The sequence below is a fragment of the Aotus nancymaae genome, unplaced genomic scaffold (assembly GCF_030222135.1).
Source record: "Aotus nancymaae isolate 86718 unplaced genomic scaffold, 86718_ANA_hifiasm-v0.15.2.pri h1tg000025l, whole genome shotgun sequence".
NCBI classification, from domain to species: Eukaryota; Metazoa; Chordata; class Mammalia; order Primates; family Aotidae; genus Aotus; species Aotus nancymaae.
Window position 1 is genome coordinate 1,426,582 of NW_026988438.1, and position 12,286 is coordinate 1,438,867.

The following is a 12,286-nucleotide window of genomic DNA, read 5'->3' on the forward strand; positions in this document are numbered from 1 at the left end:
GTGCATAGAAGGCCTTAGTACAGTCCCTGGTATATTTAAATGCTGAACTTTTGAACTCTTACATAATAGAATCCCACAATAGTACCCGATTCAAAACACTTTGCTAATAATGGACAGAGCCCAGATCAACCAAATTCTTTGGGACTCTGTATCAGGCAGGGTTTACACTAACCTGCTATCACAAAGAAACAAATTAATACAGTGTTATAAACAACAGAGAAGTTTATTTCTTTCTTGCATAATACTTCAGGTTGGCAGGACCTGAGCAACCAAGGTTCTTCCCACCTTGCTGCCCTGACTTTCCTAGAGCACTGCTGCAGCATAAGGTTGACAATGGACCAAAACCATGTGAGGTTCCAGCCAGTAGGAGGGGGAAGATACATGGAGAGTAACTAATATATTAAAGCGCAGATTCAGAAGTGACACAAATTGCCAAATCACTCACATTCTATTCATAAGAACTCAGTGACATGGCTATAACTATCTCAAATGAGAACTGGAAGTCATAGTGCCTTGCAGGCCAGCCACACCATCAGTTACTGTTTCCATAGAACAAGAAGGCATGGCATTTGGTAGTCAGCTGATAATCTTACCATGGACTCCAGCACTTAAGCTTTTCAACATAAAGAATGTCAGGGTCTCATTCCATAACTACCCTACTACCCTTTTGCCATTTCTGGAAAGTTAACAGCTTTCTGCCAGTCACCTGACCATAATACAGGTGGGGTGAATTTACCACACACTTAATTATTACAGTAACTGGTGTTCTACCCTTTCTATAAAAAACCATCAATATTTTAAAAGCTTCTTTATGCTACTCCATCCAGTAAAATCATATGTTTTTAGGAAAAGCCATGAAAAAAAACAATTGACAAACAACACTTTGTATTATATATGTGGGAAATGAGACCTGAAGGAGAAAGTTACTTAACTGAGATACTTAACTACTGTTGGCTAGTAATTCAACTGGTTAAAGTCTTCTGGAAAAAGAAGATCATAGAAATAATATTGATTTAATATCTGTCAGTATCCTAAGTGCCTTAAGTCACTCAAACGACTACTGAGCACTCCTTAGACCCCAAACACTGCACGACAGACTACACACTGTCTATGCCTTCTAGAAAGTTTGTTTCTAACTTTACAGAATGACTTCATTAAACATTTACTGCTACCTTACAGAGTAGACATTTAGATGAAGAAGCTGAATACGTGAAGACAAAGTCAATTTGTTTACATCTTCTAGAAAGTAGGTTAAAACTTTACATATATTTTTTTCCTTTTAGTTTACTAGCACCTCACAAAGAAGGCATTATGGATGAAGAAACTGAGATTTGGAAAGGTAAAGTTAGTTTGCAAATATCACCGAGGTAGTTAATAATATGCTTATGTAAAAATCCAGATCTTCCTGGCTCCAAGACTACTGCCTTTCTTGGATGCTTCAATCTCCATATCCAGCCACATCATACACATTACCAATGCCTTCATCAAAGGACGACATTGCACACTTCATATCATCATCTGGATTTCTTCTCATTTTCTGACTGAGATGATGTGTATAAACTACATATGCCAAGTGAGTCTCTATCAGAACCATAATTAGAGAATTAAGCATATAGGCATATGTCATAAGTGGCAATTAAGTGTGTAAGATCAGTAGCAATGACCAAAGAGCGTGAACAAGCAAGCAGACTGGAACTACTTTAATCACATGTACACTTTCTTAATTGTTGCACAACTTGGGCCCTTAAACTCTTAAATTTTCACTTAGGGAAATCACCAACTTTCAGTAAGGCTGCTGTTCTTTACACCTGAGTATTTTAAATTTTCAAGAACCACACATATGGCTTCAAAAGCGGTAGAGTCATTGAACATTTAAATCATTTAAATTAATTACTTGGTCAAATGCACATGCACAAAAATAAATAGATTTGAAGATTATACAAGATCCATTTTCTTGAATTTTATGGTGATTGAGAGGGAATAGGAAAACACAGGTGGATTAAGACTTCATCATCTGAGAACATCTAATTAACAAAACACCTTTATCCATTGCATCATTCATTCATTCTCATTATTAAACATGAGTGTCTGGTGGAGAAATGGGAAGCTAAGAAGCTGGCACTTTTCATTGAAGGGCAGATTTATTTTGATCTCTTGGTCTCTGTAGCAAGAGCTACAAAAAAGATAGCACAGTGATTTGTTCTATAAACATGCTTATTGTACATTTTTATATATGTAAATTCATACATTCAAATGCAGTAGGAGTCAAAGTTTTCATCTCCATTTCTGCATTTAAATACTTAGATAGTAATATGAAACGCAGTATTATGCTATTTACTATCCCAGTGGGATAGTAAATGAAACCTAAATAAGTCTCTGGAATAAAATAGAGGATTAAATCACTTTACATAAGAAAAAAAAATCTATAATGTATCTAGATTGCTTTTTCTTATAATTATTTTCAGGGTAAGGTTAGAAAACAAGACAACAATATCATGCTGTATCATAAAATGCAACTTCAACTACCATATTTAAATTAATGTGCTCCATCTGAGAATATAGACATTCTATCTTCAAATCACTTAGTCAATAACTTCTGATATTATGACCTTAAAGTATTATTCTGATGCTTATATTGAGAAGCAGGAAAATTTCAATTGAGCAATTTAACTTGAGGGAATAATATTTAAAATGAGTATAATGAGGTCATCAAAATACACATGCAATGAACATTTTAATTAGAAAACTGCATTATGTAAAAAAAAGTGTTTCCATCCAGGGAACAAAAATGTTTGCATTTCTTAACTTCAGGTTTGAAGAAACAAATTAATTTCTTTAACTCTATTTAATGATTCTTTATTTGACAGGAGTTTTTTCAGCATAATGCATGAAGAATAGTGTGTGCTCTTCCTTATTATAGAGTATTAACTAGATTCCATGACTTTAGGGTTTTCAGCTGTCATTTCCTAACTTTTAATAAAATAATTATATTTCTCCTCGAAGTATTTTTGTCAATTACATATACAAAATTATCTTTGTCTTCCAGAATATACACAAAATTTCTTTTCCAGCAAACAAAGACAAAATACGACTTTGCTAGTTTTAATATGTCCTGTTTATGTGGAATAGTTTGTGTTGTATATAGTTCAAGATCTTTAAAGTTATATTTATTAAGACCTTTACTTTAATTGTGAAGATAATTGCAAACTGAAAAACTAAATCAATTTGTTATTGTAGTATGTCTTAATTTTAGTGTGGTAAAAATAATTTCTACATATAATTAACATATTGTTGAACTGCTTTTTATTTAGATACAGAGACTAGGCATTAGTAGCTTATATAAAATTTTTAGTAGCTTATATAAACTGCTTTTAAAATGTCCTTCAGTTCACTGTTTCTTCATGAAGGTATTGCTAAGTCAAAGAAAACCTGGCATGTAGAGAAGAAAGCCTTCCACTAGGAGCAGAACCAATTAAAAATGGATCTTACCTACTGACATTCCTTGGAAAAGTCAGTATATCTAGAGTAGGAGCATCCAATCTTTTGGCTTCCTTGGGTCATGTTGGAAGAATTGTCTGGGGCCACACATAAAATACACTAACATTAATGATAGCTGATTAGCTAAAAAGAAAAAAATATTGCAAAAAAAAATCTCATAATGTTTTAGGAAAGTTTACGAATTTGTGTTGGGTGCATTCAAAGCCACCCTAGGCTGCACATGGACCACAGGCCACGGGTTGAACAAACTTGATCTAGAGAGAGGCTGCTGTAAGGGGAGGAAGACTTGAGTTTTAGGGTGATGACATCTGAGTTCCTGGCAAAGGTACTTAATGTCTCTTAGGACCTCAACTGTTTCATTAATAAACAGAGATAATAAAAATATCTTGCTTATCATCAGTCTCTTGAGAAGGCTTCAAAATTTAACATCTTTGACTAAAATACGTGGCTCACTGGAATCAAGAAGAGGAAAAGTACTTGCTAAGATGAAGGTAGATTGGTAGCCTTTCCTCTGTGCTGCTTCAGATCTACACTGTAGAGTCCCTGAATGACTAATTCTGGAGATTTACCTTTACTCCTAGGCCAATCATACTTTTCAACCAAGTAAGAATTTGTTCCTGCCTTCTTGAGCTGGCACCAACCTGTTTTACAAATGGCATCAAGCTATGCATTTCATTAAATGATAACCTTTCTTTCTCTAACCTCTCAAGATGAACAAAAACTTTTTTTCCTGAGTATAAAAAAATCAAATTATGTCATCTCATTTCAAGGAAAAGATCAGTAATGGCAGCCAGACTCAAAACACCATTTGTATGCAAAGAGAGTTAAACTGCTGGAAAAGTACCCTCGCCAGTAAAGTGTGGTATCATTAAACACAGAACTAAATTTGAAGCAGAAGTACTAGGAAAAAAATATATCTTGGAATGTGATAGGGTCCATTACGCTTCTTGATGAGATTACTTGTCTCTCCAATACATTACCCAAAGGCGCTTACAAAACAAGGAATATATTACATTGGAATTATCAGAACTTTTCTAAGTAGGTCAAATTTTGAAGCAAAAAAGACTTCAAATTTTATGCAGTGTTATAAAAAAAAAAATCTTAAGAGTTGTACAGCCAAGGTGCTAATCACTTTTTAAAATAAATTGTTACAAAAATCTTACTCTTGCATAAACATTAAATTTGCCACTTTACAATGCAGAGCCCTACACCTGACGTCGTTTATTTACTGTCATCTTAATTCATTTTTCAAAGATAAACTGAATTTTTATTATATAAATATCTTTATTCATTTGGAAACTCAAGAAAAGTTGGGCTCCAAAATAAGTTTACAATCTAACTCATCATTTTGAATCAAATAGATACAATCCTAACTGTAAATACAGAAAACATTCCCTCCTACTCACTGGGTTTTCATTCACAGTGTTGTTACAAAACTGCAAAATACTGATATGATATTTTTAATAAAATTTCAGTTTTCCTATAGGTAAATTTATAATTTACTGTTTGTTTTTATAACTTTTCATACGGGATATTTAAACCAACTTGCAGCTATAGCATATGACTGAAAGTGTCCTATGTAGCAACATGATTACGTAAAAATAGACTTAAGAACAGTCAATCAATTCAAATACAAGCTAAATAAAGATAGTTCATTGACTAGAAAGTAAAAATTTGTAAAAATTATCTCAAGTAAGAAAAATATAAAAATGTCGGTCTTACATTTCTAATATTATGTTTATAAAGGTTAGATAAATACGGATCAGAAGAATACTCATGAAAATAAATAGTAACAATATCACTCTGTTTAGATTACCTCTGCCATGGTACCTGCTCTACCGCTGAGCACTACTTTAGGTTCAGGTAGTGAAGACCCCAGTGAAGAAGTCATCTGTGAGTGAATATATTAGGCCAATCACAGCGTATTTTGAATTATTGTGAATTACAATATGAATTACATAGCATATTGTGAAATAATACATACTTGAAACATTAGCATTAGTAAGTAGCAGGACTCTGAGAAGATCAAATTTAGAGCTGTAACATTTAAATGGCCTGTGAGAAAAGAAAGGGCAGAGTGCAATCCCTCAGGCACAGGCCTTAGGCAGGATGGAGGGTCATGAAGGCTAAAAAACAGAGAACATTTTTTTTTAATGATTTGACACATTATCCAGACCAACTTCTTATTTTGAAGATGAAGAAATGTAGGACCAAAGAAAAAACAGAACGGAGAGTGGCAGCTCTAGAAACAAATTTTGTTGATGTCAGTGCTAAGTAAAAATGTGACATTTGCTCTGTCACTTGTGGTTCTTCTGATGATTAAGCTCTTTTGGGTCAGGACTGAAAACTATTCCAAGTCTTATAAGAATTTCAAGCCAAACCATAATACCTTATTTCCTGTCACAAGAATCTAACGTAGTTTAGAATGTTATTGTAGCATTCAAACATTTAACATTTTGTTAAAATTTCACTACGTATTTATGTATCCCCAAACAAGGTATAAAATTAGAGTTTTTAAATGTCTATGCCTGTAGGATGGATTGGCAAGGAGAGCAGTAGGAAATGTACAACGAACTCAATGGCTTTTTAAGAAACGCAGACACGTGGATCAAAGAATTGGTACAAAATTCTTTGGTCCACTCCATTTAATGGCAAAAACTGCAATTACTTTTGTGCCAGCCTAATAATCCCCTACCATAACATATATTGTTAAGACAGAAAGCCTGAGGAAGCATATACATGGAAATAAAATGACCAAAAGTTTTTAAATAAAATAAAAATAACCAAAAGCCGTAGCAAATGCTTCTAATGTGTTTTCAATACCACCCTTAGCTATGGGCATTCCCTAAACTTTTTGTCACTAGGTTTCTTCTTTCCATGTGGCTTCAACTCGTACCCACACTAAACTCTCTTAAATCTTCATCTCCAGCTCTACTAACTCAACAATGACGTTCCTAAGTTTCTATCTTGAATTACCCAGACAGAGCAATCTTTCAGAGGTCCTGCTGCCCTAGCAAGTACAAACCAGACAATAAACATGGCACTTCAATCTTCCTGAAAGAAGGCACCACATACAGAGTCCGTCTCAGCCTGTGTGCTTCTTGTCCCTCGTCTCCTTCTGTGATTCTGTTCATAAAACTTCCATTCTACCACTGTGTTTAAACCACTGTCATCTTGACCTTAGGCTCCCCCTTTCTTCACAGAGGCAGACAGTCCCAGGGAGGTCTACTTCTTTCTAATAGTGCCACTGCCCCCGTACTTGGTGCCAAGCCTCAAAGCCATGTGTCTGCATTTCTCAAATAGCCATTGAACTGATTTTATTTTTTCCACAGCTCTCCTTGCCAATCCATCCTACAGGCATAGACACTTTAAAAACTCTAATTTCACACCCCATTTGGGGATACATATATATGTAGTGGAATTTTAACACAAGGAACCAATAAACAAAATACTCAGAATTGTGTTTCTCCTTGGCAATGAGGGGAATTCACATAGGAGGCTTTACCGATAATGGTTAAATAACATATCCTGCCTTGCTTATGGGTATCTAGGAGTTTATTATAGTTACACACACACACACACACACACATACACGCACAAATATGACCTATATGAACTACATTGAGCTATATGAACTGTTATGATTAAGATAAAATAAAATTTATTATTTTTAAAGAAGAAGTAGGTCTTTACGGGTTTTAAGAAAACAAGTCTATTACACCTTTAAATTATTTTTTTAATACTGAAACTTCCCTAATATGAACTTCAGCGTAGGAACTAACACTACCTAAAAATTCCAGTCCTGGTGTAAGAAGTCTAACATGCCTGGGTGGAGCACTGTCCTCTGCTTTTAATCATAAAGATAAATTCTATTGAAAATTCTCCAGAGGTAGTTCACATGAGTGCACAATACTTTCATTTATTCACTTTGTTTTATTCACTTGAAACAAAGAAGTTTCAAGATTAAAACCAAATTCAAAGATCAATTACTACACAAATCTATTTGTAGACCATGGAAAAAAAGGCAGTAAAATATCTCCCACTCTCCTGCAGAACAATTCTGGTTAAGATCTACTACTAGTGCCCAATGTTAGGCACTGAGCAGGTCTGCATCATAGTCTATGACACGGTTTCTCAACTTCAACACTGACATTTGGGGCCAAATAATTCTTTGTTGTGGGGGGCTGTCTGGTGCATTACAGATATTCAGCAGCATCCCTAGCCTCTTCCCCCTAGATGCCGGTAACATGCTTACCACCAGGTGTAATAATCAAAAATATCTCCAGACATTGCCAGCTGTGCTCTGGGGCACCAAACTGCTCCCGGTTGAGAACTACCGGTCTACATAAATGGTTCCCTCGGCAACAGTATCTGGTAATCTTGTTATTGGGAATACACAAGAAGAAAGTGCTGAATCCAAGCACTTTACACTTCCAGGGAAGTAAGTTTGGACCAGCATAGTTTATTACTGCTTCCTTATATACCATACAGTTACATAAAGATAGAAGCAAGATAATTTCTAAATAACTGCCACTTGGGAAAATAATATGTCTCTTTTATTGTCTTCATATATTTATTCAATTAGTCAATAGCAAAACTGATTAGTCAGCATATAAAAATGCAATGCAATTTTAAAGAAATTATATTTTCTGCCGGTTTATTTTATGTGAATGAGCTCCATGTTACCAATTCCATGGTGATTTTAGATTATTTATTAGCCTTCAAAATTTCACATAGATAATCAGTCTTTTCTCCTGAGTATGCTATCTTCTTATGTTTTCTTTAAAAACTACAACTTTCTTGTTTTCCCTTTTCTCTGACTATGACTTATCTACCTCCTTTACTGGCTGCTTCTCCTCTGTCTTCTAAATTTTGGAATTTCCTGTGGTTGAGTACTGGGCCCTCAGCTTTTCTCACTTCATCCCGTCTCTCTGAGTGATCACATCTATTTTCATGGCTTCACTTAACATCCACATGACATCTTATGTGTACTTGACCTCTCCCCTTGAATGTTTCAAAAGCATCTCAATTGAGAAGTTCAAGACTGCTCTTCTTCCAATTTTTCCATCTTCTTACATGACATCTCACTAGACCCAGCTGCGAAACACCATAATCAACATTCCACTCACTCTTCCCTTCACATCCAATTCTTTACAAAGTACTATTATATATACAGGATTTCTCACTCTGTCCACTGCCCCTACTCCTCTGCCACTTAGTCCAAGTGGCCATCATTTTTGGACTAAGCTATTGAAATCGTTTTCTAACCTATTTCCATGTGTCTACTCTTGCTCTTCACGAATCTATTCTTCACTCCGCAACTAGTTTAAAAATATTATTCAGGTCATGCAATTTCCTGTGTAAACCCTTCAATCACTTCTGACTGCACTTGAACAACGTGCAGCTGCATAACATGACCTGCTAGGCCCAGCATGATCTGGACTCTGCCAGCACCTCTAAGCAACTTCCCCACTTTTTACATGTTTCAGCCATGCGGACCTTTACTCTCTTTCTCAAAGAGGCAAAATTCTTTTCCATTTTGTCATATCCAGTTCCCTGTGACTAGAAGCATCTATAACATTCAGGCTGTTTAAAGTTAACTTCATTGGAGAGACTATCTTTGATCCACAAAAAACTATAGAATATGCTACATAAATACTTAACATATATCATATGTTAAATTAGTTAAATACCGAAAACCGGAAAATGGGCTTGGAAGCATGGGTCTCTAATCCCAGGATCTGGGATTACCCATACACACACACCCCCTCTCCCAATGTAGACAGTCCAACGTAGTTAGGACATATTTTGTGAACTATAGCATCACTTATTTCATACAACTGTTTTTCACCCCAAACCTGTGAGCTTTCTGAGGGCACAAACTGTGATTATTGATTTCTGGATCTCCAGGTCAGGAGATGCAAAGCAATTGTGAATAAATGGACAAAAGAACAAACAAAGACAGAATTCATGTCAAGAGAAAACAATGCTTTATCTATTCAACAAATTTTAATACATTTTATTATTAAAATGTAAATTGATTAGTAAATTAAATCAAGCATTAATGTTTATTGATTTTTAAAACTTACTAAATTTTACTTTTAACAATAGCAGTGACATAATGCATTAACAACTGTTAAAGATTAGGATAGAAAACATGAAGGCACCGGTACGAAGTAATCCAGTGAGTGACCAACCCCACCAGAAATTACATTAGTGCACAGAGAAGCGGACACTGACAAGCTACACGGCACACTCTGAATCTGTCCCTAATGACAGACAAGTACAGACATTTCCGACCCTAACCTCTTCTTTACAGGTTTTGAATATGTTTTCATGAGATAAAGACATTAGAGGCAAAAAGAATAAGAAAAAACAGAGATGATGGAACAATTCTGGAAAATGGTTTGCCGCAGCAAGTTCTAAAGAGCTGCTTTGCTTTCTCAAAAGTTTAAGAATCCAAGGATGCGACATAACAATGACCCTTCCCACTTCACTCCCTCCAACACTGGCAGCTGCAATTCCCTTTATCCTTTTCTTTTTCTGCAAAAAGATCATAAGATTTGAAATCTCTTCCAATATTTTTACAGGTAAAGCTTGGTTAATTCTGTTAAGATGACAAAGGTACAGTAGCCAATGAAGGAAAAACGAAGGACTGCAAATTCTATCAGATTGCCTGATAAAATGCAAGTCAATCATTTATATCCAATGTTTTGCATTTTCAGCTCTACATTTTAGACCATGTTGCCTTCAGTGAAAGAAAAAAAAAATTAAACACCATTACTCTATTGGAGGGGAAAAAAATTATCTAAAGTTGTGAAATTAACCTCTCTCTTCATTCACACATTCAGTTCTATTTTTGCAGTTGTACCCGTAATGTAAAAGAAAAAGCACTGCAAGTCAATTCCAGGTTTCTAAAATGTCTGACTGTGCATGTCCCAGTTCTCTTCAGCACCTCCCAGAAGATTCAGCCAATTTTTATTTCTGCAGCGCATCAGTGTTTATCATTTGTTTTACAACAGCACTGCATGTTCTCAAAAACTGACTTAGATGTATTTCACCCTCCTCTACAAAAACTCAAGAGAGACAAATGGCCTTAAAAACAAAATCCACCACTGAGGCATGGTTAATTTACTAAAAGAGCATTTCTTTTTTTACCCTGTCAGTTCAATATTTGCTTTTTACAGTGGTAACTCAGTATCATCCCCATCCGCCTCTGTATTTTTCAAGATTTATGACAAATTTCCAGACTGTAATTAGGCATTATGAAAATTCACTGTGGGAAAACTATTACTAGAGAAGTTTTTCCATTAAGCTTGCTTTATAGGAATACTGATGACTTTCACCTTTAGGAAGGCTAAGAGCAAAACCATGGATGCATTTTGAGTGCACATGTTTGAACAAACCTATTTCTTGTGGATAAATGCTCTAAGAAGTAAGACAGAGTTGGGACAAAATCCTAGCTGTCTCTTATGAGCTGGGTAAGTAGCTTAGCCTCTCTGCACCTTAGTTTCCTTTTCTATAAAATGAAGATATTAATAGTAAGTATTACATAGGAACAAAAGGAGGAGTAAATAAGAAAATCACACTGTACAGTGCCAGGTGCATTGTAAATGCTCTATAAATGACAGGCATTACTATTTGATGAATAGGACAGAAAAGAATAGCTTAGGGAAGGTCCTCACCATCCATTTGTTGCCATCCTCAGAATTTCACCATTCTCATTACCAATGAAAAAAGTATCTGAGCAACTTGCAGCCCTGGAAGACCTCTACCTCAGAGATGGATGCATAAGAGCTCAGACATGAGGCAGCCTCTCAGGCCCAACAGTGCTGCCTAAACCCAACTGCAGTACCCCTCCTCAAAGGCATTACAGGAGCCCATGAAGCCATGACAGGGTCTTTTTCATTGGATCTACTCCTTGCTCTGTGAGCTTAGACAAATCACTACTCCCGCATCCTCTTGTCCTTGAGAGGGTGGACAAGACAATCTCAGATACTTTTTGCTTGTAGAGAGAATTAGTTCAGAGCTGGGGTAAAGAGCAAAACCAAGGAGTTTTCAGGGGGTGCAAAAGCAAGCAAGACATCTCAATGGAGACATTTCCTAGCCTGGCATTATCAAATAATCAGGAGAAAAGCAATGGTCAGAAGACAACCCAGTATGCTCAGATACAACCTTTGGCTTTCTGCCTGGACAAATCACAACCCTACCATCTCTCTAATAATTCTGACTAACAGTTGTAGGGCTAACCAACAGTGAGCACTCTATGTTCCCAGCAATTTTCAGAGTCTAGGCATGCATTGGCTCATCATCCCTCATGCTCAGGAGATCAGTGCTATTGTATTCATTTTCAGGTGAGGTAACTGAGGCACAGAAAGGTTAAGAAATTTTCTTAAGGATCTGAATTGTGATGGGACCAAAATTTGACCCCGAACAGTCTGGCTCCAGAGTCTACAATCTTAACATTGACTATCCCTTACTCCTGCTCCCACTGGTAAAACAACCACTGGAAACTCATGTGTGCTTTCTGTGACTCATAATTCAATTTTCTGTAATAATATTTCTCTAAACCTTATATTGCTGAGCTGGTATTAGCCTTTAGAAAACTTTAGTCCTCTTTTATTTAATGTTCACAGTAGGCATATTTCAAAATACTGCAATTCAACCAGATTGAAGGAGGGAGTCTGCCACAGAGGTGTGGATGACACAACCTGGGCTCTGAAGTCACAGCTGTTGAAGCTGTGTGATAGATGCATGGGAAATCTCTACACTATTCACTCTATTTTTG

At 35.9% G+C, this 12,286-nt stretch overlaps 1 protein-coding gene across 10 annotated transcripts in view; it reads right to left on the reverse strand.

Annotated features, from left to right (window-relative positions):
* HDAC9 (histone deacetylase 9) overlaps positions 1-12,286 on the reverse strand; it is a 919,102-nt gene that overhangs the window by 700,819 nt on the left and 205,997 nt on the right. The gene's annotated exons all lie outside the window — the stretch shown is intronic.